This window comes from Carassius carassius, chromosome 11, assembly GCF_963082965.1.
Source record: "Carassius carassius chromosome 11, fCarCar2.1, whole genome shotgun sequence".
NCBI classification, from domain to species: domain Eukaryota; kingdom Metazoa; phylum Chordata; class Actinopteri; order Cypriniformes; family Cyprinidae; genus Carassius; species Carassius carassius.
In genome coordinates this window covers 24,636,982-24,658,105 of record NC_081765.1, presented here as the reverse complement: position 1 = coordinate 24,658,105, position 21,124 = coordinate 24,636,982, and the positions used below count along the sequence as shown (strand labels likewise).

General features: G+C 37.1%; 4 long non-coding RNA genes across 7 annotated transcripts in view; 3 read left to right on the top strand and 1 right to left on the bottom strand.

Annotated features, from left to right (window-relative positions):
- Positions 1-1,348: 1,348 nt before the first annotated feature.
- The window catches only part of LOC132152507 (uncharacterized), a 97,076-nt gene continuing 77,300 nt past the window's right edge, over positions 1,349-21,124 (bottom strand). For 3 of the 4 annotated variants that reach the window (XR_009436538.1, XR_009436537.1, XR_009436540.1), the window contains 2 exons: positions 1,812-1,951; positions 1,349-1,737 (listed from right to left, as the gene is read on the bottom strand). This is a non-coding gene — a long non-coding RNA (uncharacterized LOC132152507). Of the gene's footprint in view, positions 1,738-1,811; positions 1,952-2,471; positions 2,562-21,124 lie in introns of all 4 variants that reach the window. The other variant, XR_009436539.1, reaches the window with a different exon arrangement.
- LOC132152506 (uncharacterized) lies at positions 5,142-9,054 on the top strand. Its single transcript, XR_009436536.1, has 3 exons — positions 5,142-5,166; positions 6,784-6,823; positions 8,885-9,054. It is a non-coding gene; the product is annotated as an uncharacterized LOC132152506 (long non-coding RNA).
- Positions 9,103-9,909, top strand: LOC132152504 (uncharacterized). Its single transcript, XR_009436534.1, has 4 exons — positions 9,103-9,288; positions 9,377-9,463; positions 9,546-9,695; positions 9,775-9,909. It is a non-coding gene; the product is annotated as an uncharacterized LOC132152504 (long non-coding RNA).
- Positions 10,229-13,057, top strand: LOC132152505 (uncharacterized). The gene is made up of 3 exons (XR_009436535.1): positions 10,229-10,313; positions 11,188-11,387; positions 12,713-13,057. It is a non-coding gene; the product is annotated as an uncharacterized LOC132152505 (long non-coding RNA).

The following is a 21,124-nucleotide window of genomic DNA, read 5'->3' as shown; positions in this document are numbered from 1 at the left end:
ATTTATATATCCATTTTTATTTTAACAAACATTCAAGTGGTAACACTGTCAAAAGAAGGATACTGTTCAACTTTATGCAAATGAAAGTCAAAAAACATCCTGGTGGCAGCCAATCACTGTGAGGTGAAGGCAGAATTGTGACATCTGTCATGAGCGTTTCAAAGTCTGAACACAGACATTGCTGAAGCTTCTTAAATTACAATGAAATGGAAAGAGGCTAGAAAGCAGAATTAAAATTAATCGTGAGCTTTTGTGGGATTTCTTACAGTCTCACTAAGTGGAATGGCTTAAAAGATGCTTCCCGAGGTCTTGGAGGGAGTGTTAATCATGGGTGATGATCACATTTATTTGTTAAACTAATTGTTTCAGTTGAAAAAAAAAATGAATAAACAATTGATTTAACCTGTAAGCCCTGTAACATCAGTGCATCCTGGGATTGTCAGTACACAGCATGTCCATGCAAAATCCTGCCTACAACGTGTGCCCATTCACACTTGGGACAAACTAAGGATGATTTAATAGCTCAAATTTAATAACAGCCCTTTATGAAATTAAAATATGACATTTGCCACCTCTTCACACCAGGAGGGCTATCTGTCATATTTATAAGATGGCTCTAGAGAGACATACAAATGTTGAACTTAAAATTCAGCAAGCATAGTTAGAGAGCCTTTTTGTCATCCTGTAACAATAGCCTACATGATTGTCTCTTTAAACATCTCTACTATAAGCTTTAGAGATAATATAATTATGCTATAATTCAAGCTCTTGTGAAAATAGATGAGGGAAATTAAAAAAGAGAGATTTTACATTCATATACAGTTATTTTGTTTAAACACTCTAACAAGCCATGGCATTCAAACTGTTTGTTTACAGTGGAGTTAAAAAAATTCCATTGTTGTGTGGACACACAGAGACACGCATGAATATGTCTCTAAGGTTAGTTTCTGTCCTCACATACGTACAGTCGCACAGTCTTCCCAGGCTGAAATGGGGAAGTGCACAATGCACTGAAAAATGCTTGACTTAATACTGCCATCTACAGAAAACGGTGGATCTTAGTCATAAAATCTCACCACAATTCTTCACATGGAACTAAATGAGGAAACTAACGTGCATTACTTCATGGCCTTGAAACGACGAGAAGACAAATATGGACGCAGAAATAGACTATATTTCAGCTGCACGCTATGGTTAAACTATGATGCTAAAGCAAACCATGGCAGCAGTATGCCTGTAAGACATATATATATATATATATATATATATAGTGCAATATAGTGCAATATAAAGTGCAACTACATTTGACATCCAGTAAAATGTCTTAAATGACGGTTGATGTTTTCTCTTATGACCAGATCGTTCAGATTCATCATATTATGGTGCAAATGACTTGCTTTGTGAAATGAAATATTTCATCTGTCATGCAAAGAGTCTGAGTCTGAGCCCTTCCTGTGGTGCAGTACAGCACAGTGGGGTTTAATGAAAGAGGGTATGTCACTACCAGTAAAGGATTTCGCCGGACTAGTCATTTTGTTCTTTGCTGGAATTCTTTGACTGGCTGTCCAATATGTTAAGAGCGAAGCTCTTTATGAAAGGAGTTGTGTCAGAGCAGGCTGTCCTCATTCCTCCTCTGCAGTGTGGTAATGATGCTTTATCACTTTGCCTGTGACAGGCCTGTGTCCCTCTTCTGTTCAGTAATAAAGGTTGGCTGGGCTCCAGAGGAGACCTTGGATGCTGAAGAGATGGATAGATGATGCTCATTGGAACTGAAATTTAACCTAAAGGTATTTTCTTTGAACTGCACTTACACACTCACGGGTGACCAGGCACACGCACACACACTCCGATCGTCCTCCGTGGGCCCCACTACCATTGACTGATCATGGATGAGCAGTTTAGCTGGAGGCTAAGACATGTTTCCAAAGCACAATCACGGCTGGTCATCATCCTGGTGGGCAAGGAAAGAGCGAGAGACAGATGGAAAAAGTGCATATGAGAGAGAATGAAGCCTTGGAGGGAAGGAGCAGAAGATGAGTGCAGAGCCATGGGACGAGGCTGCCATTACCTCACTAATGACTAATGAACCCTCTTTCCTCGCTGATTGAGATTAAGAGGCGCCAGACAGCAAGCCTGCAGGGGTCAGCAAAGAGTTAGGTCCCTTTACCTCCTACGACCTCTCTACAACCATCCATCTCATCGTCTTACTTTCTCTCCCAGTGTCCCTCTTCTCTTTCAGTGAATCACTTAACATGGTTTAAACCCTTCAGAGACCCACACCACAAGGTCCACAGGTTTCGAAGCTTGATTCGCATTGCATGCTTAAACAGTATGTAAGTGAATCAGCACATTAACTGGGAGAGCAGGCCAAAGTTCATGCTGGCAGCATTTCTGCTGCTTACTGAAAATAGTGTGTTTTTACATTAAAGGGACAGTTCAGTGAAATGAAAATTCTGTCATAATTTACTCACCCTCATGACATACCAAACATGTATTACTGACTTTCTTCAGTGGAATGTAAAGAAGATATTCTGAAGTATGTTGGTAAACAGTTTCGGTTCCTATTACAATGGAAGTACAATGGGAAGTCAATGGGACACAAATTTTAAAGTTCTAAATTTATTAAACCTAAAACTGAAGAAGAAGAAGAAGAAAAAAAAGATTCTAAATGGAAAAACAAATGAAAATGTGAAAGTGCACAACAAAACTAATATTATATACTGTATATATATATATTAGGGGTGTAACGGTTCACAAAATTCACGGTTCGGTTGGTTCGATACAATACACTGTTGTCACGGTTCGGTTCGGTACGGTTCGGTACATTTTAGATACAGCAAAAAGAAAAAGTTGGCAGATAAATTTCCTTGATTTTTTAAAAAATGTTTTATTTATTAAAACTAACAAAGTATTTTTTTTTTTTTTTTACTTTTTTTACAATGAACAATGATGGAGCACCATCTTCTATGGTGTTTTCTTAGCTGCATACTGTATAAAACAAAAACAGCTCCTTATAAAAAAAAAATGAAAATGTTATATTAGTTATGAACAAATACAAAGATGTAACTTTTTATATGGAACTCTATAACTCTTTATATTGAGTGTGTTTTTACTCAATTGGTTCTCTATAGGGCTTATGTTTTTTGGAACAAAGCAGGAATTACGGTCTGTCTGAAATGGGCTCGTGAAGGAATATTGTAACGGGGCTCAATAACATTAAGCATGTTCTTAAAACCTACGTTTTCCACTACAGAGTAAGGCGCTCGCTCACTCAGTACGCGCTTAAGGCTCGTTGCAAAATGGCTAATGCGTTTAACAGACCAGAAATAGAAGATCCTCCAATAACCAACAGGTCTGGTGTTTGGGTGCACTTTGGATTCCCTGTAAGCTATAATGGTGATGATAGAATCAATGGTAAATAGTAAGGTCTCATATCCGCGGCTATAACGTAAATGTAGCCTACCAATCGTCGTGGTGATGTCTTTTGCCCTGTTTGAATCCGTTGGAAATGTCTGTCTAAATGCTGCGGGGATAGTTTGTTCCCAGTCAGCAAACAAATTTGGCCCAGATTTGGCATGTGTCTGGCGCAGCTGGCATTCATCCGGCACTGGCATACAGCATGTGGGCCAAACATGGCCCGTATTTGGCAGAGATGGCACTGGATTTAAGACGGCACCCAAGACATGGGCCAGATGTCAAATGGAGTATTTGGCCCAGATGTCAAATATAGATATGTGGGCCATATATGTATGGCCGATTCTGAGCCACATTTAAAATCCTTTTCAAATATTTTTGAGTAAAATCCCAATATTTTCCCATACAGAAAGGTAATATATTCACATATATGTGAAACACTGTAAAATATATTGAAATACATTTTGAAAATATATTTTTAAAATGCATAACATAAGCTCATGTTGCGTATTTAATTATGTGTGTTTATATGTAAAATTATATTGATGCCTCATGACAGGCGATTATATGATGTATGATATTATATCTTATATTGTAGAATAGTATATCCTGATATTATATATGACTGACTTCAAACAATGTTTTGCATTCACTGCTTTCATATTCTCATTCAGTTTACAGTTTGATGTAGCTCAATCCACTTAAACAATACATGATTAGGTTTCAGGACATTTTATTTGACTTTATGTACTACTCAGTAAACAAATTTGGCCCATATTTGGCATGCGTCTGGCACAGCTGGCATTTAACCCGGAACTGGCATACAGCATGTGGGCCAAACATGGCCCGGGTTTGGTAGAGATGGCACTGGGTTTAAAACGGCACCCAAGACATGGGCCAGATGTCAAATATAGATATGTGGGCCACATAAGTATAGCCGATCTTGACCCACATTTAAAATCCTTGATTTCCTGCACATTGCTAAATAACTACTTAGACCACATTTTTTTTATGCCATGTCCTGTACAACAGTGGACTTTTCATAATTTAACATTTTCCCACTGTCAATTCTATGAGATATATGATTAAATCCTGCATTCAATATTATATTATATTATAATATTAAAAGTTACTCTATGATAATTTCTGTTACCAGTTGGTTAATTAAGATGATCACAAATTGAACATATATGTGATTGAAAGAGATTAAATATATTTGAGAAATGATAGAAACGTGTTGCCATTTATGACAGATATTTCTCGAAACACAGCTTCCGCATGAATCAGTGGATTAGTGTCAGTTAGCCCAACTTGCGCCAATCAGGATTTCAAAACCCCGGAAATGCGAAGCTGACCTATCAGAGCAAAATTGGCCGAAAGGCGCAATTATCAAATGCAGTGCTTCATGGGATTGTAGTTTTATTTACCCAGTTGGCTTTAACACATAGTCTCGTACTTTTGTATTTTTTACAAATTTTCTAATATTTTTATTTCGGATCGAATATTGTACACGTTGTGATTCAAGTTTTAGGGGGTTGTTATGATTCATGGCTTATAACGCTTTAAAGCAACAAATCTCCAAAGAGGAAAAGTGAATGAAAATACTCCAGGAACCAGTACGTCGAAAAAGTGGGCGGGCGCTGCAGTCTTGCACACTGCACAGACTTCAGAAACGGTCAAGCACTGAACCGGGGAAAAAAAACGGGAACCGCTGTGTCCATTTCTATGGGAAAAAGCCAGCAGAGTTGGTAAGTGAAAACTTGTATCATTAAAGTTTAATTAAGCCCGTAATAGGACTTAAGTAAAGTTTTAATTAATTGATGTGTGAACATGCTATCGAAATTGTAGTAAACTGTTTTTGCACGCCAATTGTTTAAACGCAGTTTTAAATACAATAAACTAACATGTCCATAAAGTCAGTCATTATGTTATGTCACTTAAATGTAATCATCTTTGGTAGATGATGCAAGTTAGGGTTGCATGTTATGGTATTTGTGTCTGGAACAAATTTCTGTAAAACTATACAGTATGGCCCAAAAGTTTGGAAACATTGCTATTTTTAATGTTTTTGAAAGAAGTTTTTTCTGCTCATCAAGCCTGCATTTATTTGATGAAAAATACAGAACATTTTTTAAATATTTAATATTTTAATATATTATTACAATTTAAACTTATTGGTTTTCAATTTATTATACTTTAAATTATCATTTATTTCTGTGATGCAAAGCTGAATTTTCACGATCATTACTCAAGTCTATCACATGATCTTTTAAAAATCATTCTAATATTCTGATTTATTATGAGTGCTGGGAACAGTTCTGCTGCCTAATATATTTGCTGAATAAAAGGTTAAAAATAACTGCATTTATAAAAATAAAAAAAAAATATTTTTTACGATCACTTTTTATCAATTTAACACATCCTTGCTAAATAAAAGTATTTATTTATTTCAAAAATAGAAAGAAAAAAATTACTGACCCCAAATTACTGACCAGTAGTGTATATTGTTGTTACAAAAGATTTATATTTTTAAAACATTTGCTTCTTTTTTATTTTTATTTTTATGTTATTTTAGTTTTTATTCATCAAAGTATCCTAAAAAAGTATCACATGTTCAGAAAAAATATTAAGCAGCAGAACTGTTTCCAACTTTGATAATGAATCGTCATATTAGAATGATTTCTAAAGGATCATCTGATAGACTGGAGTAATGATCCTGAAAATTCAGCTTTGCATCAGAGAAATAAATGATAATTTTATGTATAATAAATTGAAAACCAATTATTTTAAATTGTAATAATATATCACAATATTATATTTATTTTCTGTATTTTTGATCAAATAAATGCAAGCTTGATGAGCAGAAGAAACTTCTTTCAAAAACATTAAAAATAGTAATGTGTCCAAACTTTTGGCCCATACTGTATATTAAATGTTAAAATAAAAATAAAATTGTTCAACCAATATTTTGGAATTTGTCATGTTGAAATTAAATAAATGCTCGAAAAAGGGGTATTGTTCTTTTATTCTACTTCACTTTGAATATATTAAGTAATAATACGTTTTTTAAATGAACTAAACAATTTGTAATTAGGCATCGAAAATATACAGTATACTGCATCCTCAATACAATCTATGTATTGAGTTTTAATGATGATTAATTGTTTTTAATTAGTGGTTTTAGTTAATCATCAAACTGCTAATCATTTCATTGTTAAAGCTAGTTTGCTTTCGCGATTACAACTGTATTGTTACAGACTTTTTTCAGAATGCAAGCAGAGGCTGAAAAAAACTTCTCTTTTTCTCGTATTTAATTATAGTCCATTAAAAACGAAATAATATGTCTTTTTTATTTTTTATTTTTAGGAGGAAGAAAAAAAAGATTCTGTAAAGTCACGGTATGGATAAGGTATGGAAGTACAATGATAGGAGCAATTCCAGAAGAAGGGCACGAAAACTAGTCAGTGAATTGATTGATGATGTGGAACATAGGGAGGGGGAGGTGGAGGATGATTCGGAGTTAAGTGTTTGTGTTGATGCTTCGGGGGAATCAGACATGGAAATTAGTGATGAAGCAAGTGACCACCAGAATATTGAAGAAGATGTTGAGGATAAGGAAGTACATGAAGAGGCTGCAGCTTCTGTTGAGGACCAGTCTGATCTTCGAGATCCTTGTAGTCAGAGAGATTTGCAGTGTTCACTAGTAGATTGGGCAATTAAATTTGGAATTTCATTAATTCCTTTGTCAGCACTTCTTACCATTCTCAAAGTCCATCATTCCTCTCTGCCTAAGGATGGAAGAACGTTGCTGAAAACAAAAACAAGATACAACATTAGCAGTATAGCTGGTGGTGTGTTCCATTATTGTGGAATTCTGAATTCTTTTAGGAAAATCCTTGATAACGTTTGGCATACTGTGGCAGACAAACATGTCTTCAAACTACAGTTGAATTTTGATGGACTACCACTCTTCAAGAGTACTAGTACACAGTTTTGGCCGATTCTTGGTTTGCTGCAAGGTCACACTAAGGCACCAGTGTTGATTGGACTCTTTTGTGGTACTTCAAAGCCAAATTCTTTGGCTGATTATCTTCATGATCTGGTTCACGAGCTAAAAATGTTGAGGGATGGGTTTCTGTTCAAGCAGAAAACATTCTTTTTGAATGTTGTTTCTGTCATGTGCGATACCCCTGCCCGAGCCTTCATCAGAGGTGTGAAGTCACACACTGCATATCATGGATGTGACAAGTGTCATCAAACAGGTGTCTGGAAATCAAATCGAATGACATTTCCTGAGGTGAATGCAAAGCGCAGAACTGATGAGAGTTTTAGGCAAGCAACTGATGATGAACACCACATTCAGCACTCACCTCTTACAGACATTGGCATTGACATGGTCACTTGTTTCCCTCACGATTACATGCACTTGGTTTGTCTGGGTGTAATGCGGCGTCTTTTAGACTTGTGGATCAGCACCATCGGTCCCTTGCACTGTCGCATATCATCCATTCAAGCTTCCATGGTGTCAGATAGACTTCTTGCACTGAGAAGTTACATTCCAAGTGAGTTTGCTCGAAGGCCTCGGGCACTGGCAGATCGATGTAGGTGGAAAGCAACAGAGCTACGCCAATTTTTGTTATACACTGGTCCAGTTGTGCTGAATGGTGTTTTACAGCCTCAAATCTATGACAACTTCATGCTTTTGTCTGTAGCTGTGTACATTTTGGCAAGTCCAGAATTTTGTATGGAGATGAATGACTTTGCAAATACTCTGTTGCGTTCATTTGTTGAACACTTTGGCCAGCTTTATGGTGAAGAGTTTTTGGTTTACAATATTCATGGCCTGGTGCACCTCAGTGAAGATGTCAAAATCCATGGCAATCTAGATCTAATATCAGGATTTCCCTTTGAAAATTTCTTAGGAAAACTCAAAAAACTGGTACGAGGGCCATGCAATCCTTTGACTCAGGTGATGCGTAGATTGTCAGAGATAGAAAATAGCAACTACAGTTGTGATGTAGAAGAGGCCATTTAAAAATTGGATAAAGAACATACGGATGGGCCAGTACCAGAGTGCTTCTCGCAACAAGCTCATCAATTTAAAGTTCTTGCAATTGATGATGTAGTTGTGAAGCTCAATGAGAGAGATTCTTGTGTCAGAATTGACAATAAGTTGGTTTTAGTCCAAAACATTGTTGAGGATAAAGGTGCAGTATACCTTGTGGGCAATGAATATAAACAGGTGGAACACTTCTTTAAATATCCTATTGATTCAAAAGAGTTGGGAATTTATGTGGCTTCCAACCTCTCCACAAATGTCAAGTGTTTCATGACAGGAAAGAAGCTGCAGAAGTATGTGAGATTGCCATTCCGAAACAAATTTGTTGTTGTTCCACTCCTGCATCAAGAGAAATAACTCTGAAGATGCTTGTGTATAATAGTTGGCTAAGGAACATTCTTGTCTCTATAGATGTTTCACATTGTTGTCTTTGACAAGACAAATGAGGTTGAAGTTGTGCCTTCAGTCTGGATTAAAAATGGAGAGTGCATGTGGCCTCCAAATAAGATAGATATAACAAAAGCTGTGAAATCACAGGAGAGTCCTGGAGATGACTGGAAGCCCCATAAGGCCAGAATTATTTTCACATCACGTGAGTTGTTTTGCCACCACTTTCTTCAAATTGAATATTTATAAAAAGTTAAAAGTAATAAGTAATAGTTAAAATCACAGTTTTACTTTGTAAATTTTTGTGATGCTGTTTTTCCAGATGACTATAAGGAAGCTAGACGTAAACTACCTCTTGCTGTTGATCACACAGACATTGATCAGACCGATGGAGGAGACTCACCAATTACATTTCAAAGAAAAAGAATGTAGGTTTGGTTTTGGTTTGTTTGTTTAATGTTTTGCACCACATTTACAAATAAAAGCCTATCTTGAAATTGATAAATGTGATCTTAGACCCAAGAACATTCTTTTCCCTGGAGAAGACGACGACGATGATAATGCGATGGAAGAGCACCTGAAAGAACCAAAATCAAGAAAAGGGTAGGAAGCTTCTGCTTTTTATAATGATAATGTATTTTATCACAGCAGATAAATGACTAAGACATTTTGTACTTTTAAGCAGAAGGTATTCTATACCCGATGCTCTGAAAATTGCTAGACATGCCAACAAATTAGACACAGGAAAGCCAAACTGCCCTAAGATCTTCCACAGTACTCTTGACCTCCGCAATGATGAGATGGAAGGCATTAAAGGAACAAAGTCCAAAAAAAAGTAAGAAACATCAGCCTTTTTAAATTACAGTGCATTTTATCACAGCTGTTAAAGGACTAAGATGTTTGGTAATTTGCAGGAGGTATGCCTTACCTAATGCTCCAGTGATCTGTAGGGAACAGATTTCTCCTGCAGTAGACAACCTCCACCTTAGTGGCCAAGGCAGAACTGACCTTCGTCCACGCGATCATAGCAGTCCTGATGTTAGCCCACATGGCCAAAGCAGTCCTCACCTTCGTCCACATGGCCAAAGCAGTCCTCACCTTCGTCCACATGGCCAAAGCAGTCCTCACCTTCGTCCACATGGCCAAAAGAGTCCCAATCTTCTCCCAAGTTGCTACAGTCCTGACTTGTATGCAGATTGCCACAGCACTCCTGAGATCCACTCAAGTCAGCAGACCAGCATTGCTATGTTATCCTCAGGCTGGAATTTTCTTTCCGAAAGTTGCACATCAAGTAAATCAAGCACTGAGACCCTTTTAAGCCAGGCCAAGGTTGAGGTCAGAAGACCAGCCCATAAAAGTGAAGAGATCCATAAAAAAAGGCACTCCGAACCTTCAAGGCTCCCTCAGCCGAACCAGACCACGGACATCGAGCAAACATCCAGTCACCAAATTTGTGAGTATATTAGTGTTTAGCCCTTTTCACACAGAGAATGCACTGATAGTGTGTCATGGGATTAGCCTCAGGATTGTCTGATTTTGCTTAATTCACATTGCCAGTGATTTTCCGCAATCTTTGCTAGAGATGTGCAACAGTGATCGAGTACTCGGCCGTGACAGCGATGATCAATCATGAAAACGATGATCGTGGAAAAAAATTCTGATTAGTTACAGCAACACTTTGGGTGGCACCATGAGCTCTTATTGTTTAGCTTGCAACAGCATGAGGTTCAAATTATAGACGTGAGAAGAGAGCAATAAAGTCAGCTTTACCTCAGGCAGCTATTCTTTTTTAGATGCTTCTTTTTTAATAACATTTCTGCATCATAATCATAATCTAACTGTTATAATCATGTGTTCATGTTTGATAGACATGTTTGCATGTCATATTTTTATATTTAACATTCATTTTCATAACAGATTTGTATTATCTCCATTACGGCACTGCCCCTCCACTGAACAAGCCCCTCCCCCTGAGTACTCGATTAATCGATTTTGGAACCTATCGATGATCGAAATTGCCAAAAATGCCCATCCCTAATCAGTGCATGCTCAGTCATCTGCACAAAACACTTCCTCTATAAAATTGATAGCTATTTAGTGCTCCCTTGCTTGCTGTGTCCCATGTGAATGCATGTGTAATGTTGTTTTTATACTTATTAAATAATGTCAACACCAATAGTGTTTTGGTATATAATTGCAATTTATAGGTTTCTGAATTTAAATTTTGTTTAAATGTAGACATTTTATGTTTTCTATAGGTGTGTGGCAAGTAAAATTTGGACAACAAAAAAACGAATCTGTCTGTCTTTCTCTTTTTTTCCTCTTAGTTCTTCTTCGTAATATATTAACAAAACAGGAGATGCTTATGGACCAAATGCGAATTATCATGAAGACCCTCCAGTGTATGCAATCAAGTCAGGAGACAGAGATAGGCCTAGATCGAAATTTGTTGCCTCTCAAAGATCTCACTTCTCTACAGAGCATGGAGGGGAACCTGCGGAGTACTCCTGACCTCCATAAGCAATTGGTATGTGAGCATTTATTTTTATAACATTAAATCCTAGTTGGCTGGCTTTTATTTTCTAAATAAGTTTCTTTTTCTCTCATTAGCTTTAAGTGATAGGTCACCCAAAAATCAAAATTATTGGTGTATTCATTTTTTTCACCTTTCAGATTAACAGAATTGGTTAGTTTGGTTAGTTGAAGCCCCAAAAAAGTAAATCCTCCATCCATCATTACAGCAACCCACATGGCTCTGGGGTGTTAATAAAGGCTTTCTAAAGTTAAACAACAATTTTTTTTTTTTTTTAAACTTTATAAACTAAAACAAACTTTATTTTTTGGTGGCCTAACTGTTTAAGCAAAGCCATGAAAGCCCACACAATAATGAACACTGGATGTTCTGATCACACTGTTGTAATCATATTGTTTGTAAAAACTATGACTAGATGTTGTATGGGGCACACAGCGGCTCCGTTTGCATTGTTCTGCATGTTTATAAAAATGTATAGGGTGAAAGGTTCATAAAAGAAAAAAAAGAAAAGAAAAAATTGGTACAGTGAAAAGTGCAGATTTGGATTTTGTTGGATATGTAGCCTGAACCTAGCTGCATGTTGTTTATCATTGGCTGACTCATGAGCTTCCCCTTTACATAACATAAGTCATCTATGGCGATGCTCATCTTTTGTTCAGCCCAATGGTCAGACTGACACATCTGCTAGATAAATATGCTTTTGAGGGCTTTAGACTTGTACTTCTGATGAAATTAAACACTGACACAATTTTTCATTTTTAATACTGTAAAACTGCTTTCCATTATGAAGACTATATATATATATATATAAACGCAACATTTTTCGAAGTCCAGCTTGTTCAAATGCTGTATAAGGTAAAAATATTTTCTTTCCAAACTAGTGTGTTTGTGATAGATAATGACATCTGAACTGATTATAATAACAGTTCAAAGTTTTCAGCACAAGGTGAAAAATAAGGTGGATACTGCTGATCATTTCAAACTTTTCAAACTTCTTTTTGACACTGAACGAACAAAAAACTTATCCATGCGTACAGGGCCTTAATGAAAGCCATCTTCCTTAATAATTTGCATCTCTGCTCTCCTTTTTCCCACAGTAAAATGGCAGTGACGCACAAAGGAAATGGTTTACAGTAGATTAGCCAGAAATTGTAATGTGTGAACACCTAAACAGTTTCTCGGGAGCACACAATAGTTTTTTTTTTTTTTAAGAGAGATAATTTTTGGACCAATTTCAACTATAATAATCTTTGTATTTAGTGATTGAAGTTCTAAAATATTAAACCACTGCTTAAAACTAATTACATAAATGATTTCAGGTAAACACACTGGCTCTTAAAGGTGGGGCGGACGTGAAGGAGTCTGTTTGGAGAATCATGCATGGTCTGTTTACCAACTCCTTGGCGAGGAAAGTTAACATGAGAGGATTGAATGGAAAGATTAGCTTCCTACGCCTACAGATACGAGATGTTGTGATTGGTAAGTTGCCTTTTATTCCCAATATGTAAGGAGTGAAACTATTTCCTTATGAAATCAATTCCTTGTGAATCCAAAACTCAGGAACTCTTGCAACACGCATGACATCCAACAAAACAATAAACTTTCTAATCTGACGGGAAGATTTGGGAGAAAGACCATTTTCTCATCTGTCCCTTCACCCATCCTTAAAGGAACACTCCACTTTTTTAAAAAATAGGCTAATTTTCCAACTTCCCTAGAGTTAAAAAGTTGAGTTTTACCGTTTTCAAATCCATTCAGCCGATCTCCGGGTCTGGTTGTGGCACTTTATAATAGTTAATTTACATGGAACCATAATCGGAACCGGAAAATTTCAAACAATACCCAACCCTACTTATGAAGATCCGTATACTGTAATATGTTGAATTTTGACATTGCCAACCTTTAAATTAAGGTGACAATAAGTAATAAACAGTATTGAGCATTGAGTAGTTGAGTATTTAAAAGTATTATAATCACCATGTATTCACTGAGTAAGTTACAGAACTGGCGAGTTTGTGTCTGTGCGTTCACTGTTCAAAGAGTGAATTTCTGAGCAATGTTAGGTCCTTAATAAACGAATAATGAATATGAATATGAAAGTATCAGATTTGCAGAATATTCAAATATCTAAATTAACATACAATTGATTTTTGTGATCAGTTTTTAATTATTAATTTTGCCTAAATTAAATGATCACTTGAAATTAGAGTCAGATTGAACATGGAGTTAGACTAAAAATGAAATTAAATCCTGAAAAATTTAGAAGCGCAAGTAAAAGACAAAATATACATTAAACCTTCGACCAGGCCACTGGATTCCTTTTGTGGCTGGTGGGTGGATCCTTACAAATATAAATTGTCATTTATACTTTTAATATAAAAAAGTTATTTTAATAGATTTTAAGTAATAGTTTGAAAGTGGAATTCTTTTTGAAAAACTACACTGTCATGCTGTTTTTAATTTGATTATGCAGTGCTTCATTGGATTGCAGTTATTTTTATAAAGCCTTCAATTACACAGTACTGTACCTTTTGTCTTTTTGTCCAGTTTTCAAAAAAAAAAAAAAAAATTCCTTCAAATCAAAGTTAAGTGTGGAGATTGACCCCACAAAGGTTTTTTTTCTCTCTTTCTCTCTTTACTTAAATTTTTAAAGCATGAATGGAAAAAACCAATCTGGAACCAGCATAGTTGAGCATGAATGCACTATATTAGAGATTAAGAAAGTGAAGGAGGGAGAGAACATTTTATGTATATGGCTCAAGGTTGCATAACAAAAACATACACTGAATTAAAAAAAAGTAAAAATAAACATCTTGAATGATCTTTCACCTGTAGTAGACAGTCTGAATTTGAATTTAAATCTGGGTTCAGTTTTTGTTGTAATATTGCATTTGATTCAATATCCACATTACCTGATGATGCATAAGTTAATTATACATCATATGTGCTTGTGTTTTTCAGCGGCTGTAAGACGTAACCGCCAAACATCCGATGCCACAGAGAAAGACATTGATTCCACCGTTAAAAGATGGCTGTATCTGGCCCCAGACAGAGATGGTGGACGGAAAGAAAGGATGAAGAGCAAAGTGCATAAGGACAATATGACTGGTTAACAGGCTTTAGGCTTGGATGTTCAAAAGCTCTGTCCAGAGTTCAACTTGTTCAGTGACAGAATCATGACTGTTTCAGAGTCATTTGAAGAGTTCTACTTGTTCCTAGCCATAAACGTGGACGTTCAAGTGTTTTGTGAAGTGAAACTTGTTGATGAAACATGTTCTAGTGTTATATGTTTAGTGAATCTTGTTCGTGACCAGAAACATGGACGTTCAAGCACTAGGCAATGAAACTTGATGATCCAGTAACATTTAAAGTGAAACATCATAAACCAAAAAAACGGCACTTGTTTTATTTTTGTTTTTATTTATTTTTAGCTGAACTGACAGAGGAGTGTCATTTTAGAGAGGAGTTTGTACAACGGAAAAATGTCATGATGAAAAAACAGATGCCAATGCTTTGATGTTTAACACAATTAAATATTTGTTCAGAATACTGTCTTGGTGTGACTATTTATCTGGCAGGGGTGTGTAAGTGGCTTGGTTATGGTGGTGTTGAGGCTGACGTGGAACTCATCTGGTCCAGCGTATTGGAGTTATGGGTAATTAACTTGGCCGAGACTTGGTCCAGTTATGGCCCATGTATGGCCTTTGTCTGGAATCCAGACCTGGTCCACACTAGGACTGTCATTCATTGCGGTATGTGGGCCAAGTCTTGTGGGCCAGAGCTGGGCCACAGAAAAATTGGATCATGCTCAGGTGTGGCTCAGTTTTGGGCTTTCTGGTTAAAGACTGGTGTTGATATGGTTTACTTAAGGTTATGTTTTGATTCCAATGTTACATTTTGATCTGGCCCAATTCTGGGCCAGTTATGGGTAATTAACTTGGCTAAGACTTGGTCCAGTTATGGCCCATGTATGGCCTTTGTCTGGAATCCAGACCTGGTCCACACTAGGACCGTCATTCATTGCGGTATGTGGGCCAAGCAAAAGCTGGTTGTGTGGGCCGGAGCTGGGCCAGAGAAAATTTGCTATGTGGGTTGCATTTATGTTTCTCCTTTTTTCCGTCTTTTCCCAGATACTGACACACTAAGGTGATGTCGGCGTAAATGAGTTGACATGTTTCAAGTATTCCCGCTGGTGTTTTTTTTAATTATTTTTTTGTATTCCCGCTGGTGTAACCCTAGATGCGACATATCGTTGTTTTTTTTTATCCACCACTCTCTTGCCATCACCATTATAGCTTACAGGGAATCCAAAGTGCACCCAAACACCAGACCTGTTGGTTTTTGGAGGATCTTCTATTTCTGGTCTGTTAAATGCATTGGCCATTTTGCAACGAGCCTTCAGCGCGTACTGAGTGAGCAAGCGCCTGACTGAGTAGCCTAACATAAACAAGTTGGTGTTTTTTTTCTTCTTCGGGGGTGTCAGGGGCGTTGCCTGTTACGTCGTTTGGGTTATTGGGCTACCTTGTTGAACGCATATCATTATATTTCACAATTGTTTTTATTTTCCAAATATAATTAATTAGTCCAACGAACCGTTCGGTCCATAATGCGTACCGAACCGAAAGCCTCTTACCGAACGGTTCAATACGAATACGCGTATCGTTAAACCCCTAATATATATATATATATATATATATATAAACATTTAAATATATAATATTGATATAAATACTGAACATTATTTTTGGGTGGACTATCCACCCAGCGTTTTTTTAAAGACTAATTTATAAAATGGCTATTGTGGGACATTATTTATTATTAAAACCTGATAATCTTGCAGTCTAGTTTAAATGAGAAGGGTAATTACATTTGCATTCAAACAGTAAGTAAACTACATAGAACAGAATCTAGACCTAATAATGTAGTTATACATCTAAAACATCTAGGTTTTGTCAGATTTACTGAATAAAAAGTGTTAGCTGGGTATTTGTCACTATGAAACCTGGATCAAGCCAAAACATTTTTTTTTTTTTTCATTTGTGGCAACTGGCTCTATTTTATGTTACCTCATAAAAGCCTATATTGCAAAAGATAAATATGTTCATAGTGCATTTTCAACACATTTTCTGCTGATCACTGCAAAAAAAGGCTCAGTTCCATATCACACTGCATCAACAAGCACTGTGAATACTGCAACATGTTAATATTGGTGCCAATTATGTTGCACTTAGTCATTACTAATACAAGAAAATGCAATAAGTCACTACTTTAATAGTCTCACATATACAGATTTGACTAACATTTGGCCCACAGTGTAGCTTATTCTGACAAAGAATTTGGTTCTTGTAGCTCAAACAGTAGAGCATGGCATTAGCAAGTACATTACAAATACTTTGTAAGTCAATTTGAATAAAAGAGTCTGCCAAATGCATACAAGCTAATTTAAATGTAAAATATCTACCTGCTTAAACAGGAAAAGTCTTTTTGAATGGCATGTATTAACATCACGGGCCAGATTTACTAAACTGGGCACATTAGAGTGAGAGCGCAATTCCAAAAAAGCGCTATTTGGAGAGGAAATTTCTGCGGGTGATTTACAGACAATGCGCAAACGATAGAACAAAGATCAGATCAAAGCCAGATCATTTCCATAATGGCCAACACATCTACCAAGAGCAGTGCAAACTAGCATCCGCTTTAAGACATACTTTTTTCGAAGCATTATAATAATATCTCATACCGGTAATTTGACGATAACAATATTGCATCAGAGTAGAAAAAAATAAATAAATAAAGAAATATATAATAATAATGATAATAATTACACAGCAGTGTCACAAAAAAGGAATTAGCAAAGATGTACAGGTATGATGACTTTGTAATCAGAATTTATGTCAGTCAAAAATTATTTCATATACTTAACATAACTCACAATGGAAGATAGTTCTGCTACTGGATATCTAGTTAAATTGCTAAATTCTATATATTTGTATTATTATATATAATATTGTATATAAATAATTAAACCTCGCAAACCTACGCCAAATCCAGTAATCCCTGTGGTTCTACCTCAAAAGTGCTTGTTGAATCAACCTGGAAGCTTAAATAAACATAATATAAACTTTAAAATATACTATATTTTGTGAGATTATTTCTTTGTTAATTTAATATTTAAAGTTGTTTTAATTAGCTTTTATTTTTATATTTTAATTTTTCAAGTTAATTCTAAATTGTTGTAATTTTGCCATTTTATCAATGTTTTATATATATATATATATATATATATATTTATATTACATTTTTATTTCAGTTTTTTCATCTACTAATAATATTTTATTTCAGCTTTATTTAAATCAATGCTTTTTAAAACAACATTAAATAAAATTTTCTACATAGTGCTTGTCATGTGTGCAGTAGGCATTAGACGGTAAGAGAATGGTCTGTGGGTGTGCTGTCTGAGAATACCAATGCTGAACCCTTACTGCTCAATGGTTATCAGTGCTTTTATGGTCCAGTAACCCCCCAAATCGAAAAACTGACAGAACAGTGCCAAAGTGAGTATTTTAGGTTGCATTGGCGGAGAGCCATTGCCTAACACTTACTTGGATATACACACACAGGCAATGAGCCTTTCTGCATGATGTCATAACAGCGTCATCCTGCCTGTGCGGGGTGACGGCAGCAGTGAATCACATGTGATGAAACCTCCAACCTAACCTTTGACTCCACACAAGAATATGAACGGCAAATTCAAGTCAATGGCCATTTCAAAAACTTGACATTTGACCAGTCTTTGAATTCTGCTCCACACATTCTGTCCTTTCACAGGCTCTGACGGTCAGGATTAAAAACTCATTTTATTCAAAGCTCTTTTACTGCTGGCTTGGTCAATATCACCTGACAGGAAAGGAAATTCATTTCATTTCATTTGCAAGGCTGGAATTATGTTTGCTGTTTCTAAATACTCCCTTCACCTCAGGTCGGCATTGTGCCATCTGGTATGAGGGCCAAGCAAGAATCAGAATGAAAGAACGACCACCCATTCAAGACATTCAGAGAATTTGTTCTTTCTTTTCATACGTATAACTCATATTTTATATAATTCATTAGATTTCTTATAATTTTATGGGATTTCAGAGGATTGTTGGCACTTGAAAACCATCCAACGTTATATATATATATATAATTTTTATTTTTTTGGCATAGCACAATATATTTTTAACTAAAACGATCAGGCTGCCTTGCTGCTGTTCGTTTCCAAGGGTGATAATGTTAATTTGTCTCTGTGTATATTGATTTGATGGCTGCTTTATTAATATGCAACTGGGGTATTAATTGTGTAAGAGGCCTGTTGCCAGGCTGGAATCAATTTGCAATTTATGATGAAACTCTGATATAAAATATATTTGTGTGAGCCAGCAAATGTTTGTATATAAACTGTGTGAAAAAGTGGAAGGACGCAATAAGAGGACAAAACAAAGGGTAAAATCAGAGGACGAAATAAAGGTGCCACAAAAAGCTCTCAATGTTTCCAAATACCATTGATGGTGTTTTTTGGAAGCTAACAGTTGAGAAATGTTATATCCATGTGTATAGTCAATGTGAGCAAAACTAATCAATGAAAGTCTTCTCACCTTAATATTTCTATGTACTCTGAGCGTGGAATAATTATTGGTGCCAGACGGGCTGGTCTGATTATTTTAGAAACTGCTGATCTACTGGGATTTTCACACCCAACCATCTCTAGGGTTTATAGAAAATGGTCCGAAAAAGATAAAATATCCAGTAAGCGGCAGTTGTGCGGACAAAAAGAAGAATGGACAGACTGGTTAGAGATGATTGAAAGGACAGTAACTCAAATAACCACTTGTTAGAACCAAGGTATGCAGAATATCTCTGATTGCACAACACGTTTAACCCTGAACCAGATGAGCTATGGCAGCAGAAGACCACACCGGGTGCCACTCCTGTCAGTTAAGAACAGGAAATGGAGGCTACAATTGGCACAGGATCACCAAAATTGGACAACATAAAATTGGAAAAACGTTGCTTGGTCTTGAGTCAAGGACTGAAATAACCCTCTCACACTTCGTACCAAATTGACAATGTGAATCAATACAGCCAAATGGCTTTAAAATTTTGTGTGCATCTGACAATGAAGGTGGGTCAATACTTTCTGATGGGCTTTGAGCATTAACTTTTGACCTACACCGTAAAAATGTCCAAAAAACATGGACCTCACTTTAAGAAATAAGGCAGATTATTGCAAGTCTTTTTGGAGTACGCTCAATTAAAGTCTGTCCAACTGAAATTACATGGCTAAGCAGGGAATCTAACAACAAAGATCATGCAGTATTGGGAGATACGAAAGCAAGGCAGACACAGCAATCACTTCAATAGTTTCAAACAGACGGCAGACAAATTTCAGAGCTTAATTCACAATCCTCAACAAACATCAAGGAAAAAGATGAGCTATGAACACCATACAACAGATAACTAACAGTGATAATAAAACAAAAGCAGCAGGAGCATAAATAAAGCCAGTAAACAATATAATAATACTAATCCTGTAACACTATTTCTATCATTTTTATGCTACATGCATGTTGGGAACAAGCGCAAAAAAAAACAAAAAAAACATTGTAACGAATAAAACTCCAAGATCACGGGAAGGAGGAGGCGGGGACCGGCGGACAATCAAACAGAAACTTTATCAAAATAAAGACAAAACAGCGCGTCAACCCCTCTCGGATGACTGACGCACACAAATAAAAAGCAAACACAAACCAAAGCCCAGGCCTGGTCCTCTCTCGTCCTTCACTGTCGTTGCTCCAGTTTTATATCCTTCCATCTCCTCTGTGGGACTCGAGACCGGTGGGTCGAGCAGGTGTCATCTCATCTCCAATCACTCCACCGGCCTCGCTCTGTTCCCATGTCTCTCGGCCGCGCCCCACTCATCACATACCCCCCATCGCCCCTCGCAGCCCGGGGGGTACCCTCGAGACTGCGCTCTACCCCCCCCCCTCCTGAGGGGACCGTGGGAACCCGGGGGTAGGACAGACGAGGCGAGAGAAAAGGAGATGGAAGGAGGAGCGACAGAGACGAGAGAGGGGAGAGAAAGAGAGAAAGAAATTCCGGTTCCCAGACGCACTGTTGCTCGGCCCTCCACCAGCTGGGTGATCTCCTCCGCGGTGCCTGGCAGTGGCACTCGCCCGTCTCCGGCAACTAACTCCAGCCCACCGCCTCGAGCGTCCATGGCGGCACACTCCCTCGCCTGCTTGATGGCACCGCGGATTCACCACAGCGGCAAGGGATCTTCAGCGGCGAGGGATCTTCAGCAGCGCGTCCCTCCTTCTCCCGGTCTTCGGCACCACTGTAACGAATAAAACTGCAAGATCACGGAAGAAGGAGGCGGGAAGAAGGAGGCGGAAACCGGCGGACAATCAAACAAAAACTTTAATAATCAAAATAAAGACCAAACAGGTGGCAGCCCCTCACGGACAACTTGACATGCAAAAATAAAAAGTTCGGCCCCGCCCCACTCGTCACAAATATGCAGCAATGGGTTATGTTCAAATGGGATGGCAGCTGACTATTTACTGATACTACAGTATATACTTGAATACATTTTGTACAAGTTTATAAAAATAATAAATATATAAAACGGTAATGCTATGCAATGATAACCACATTACCGAAATGTTTGTCACATGATCAGATCATGTCTTGTT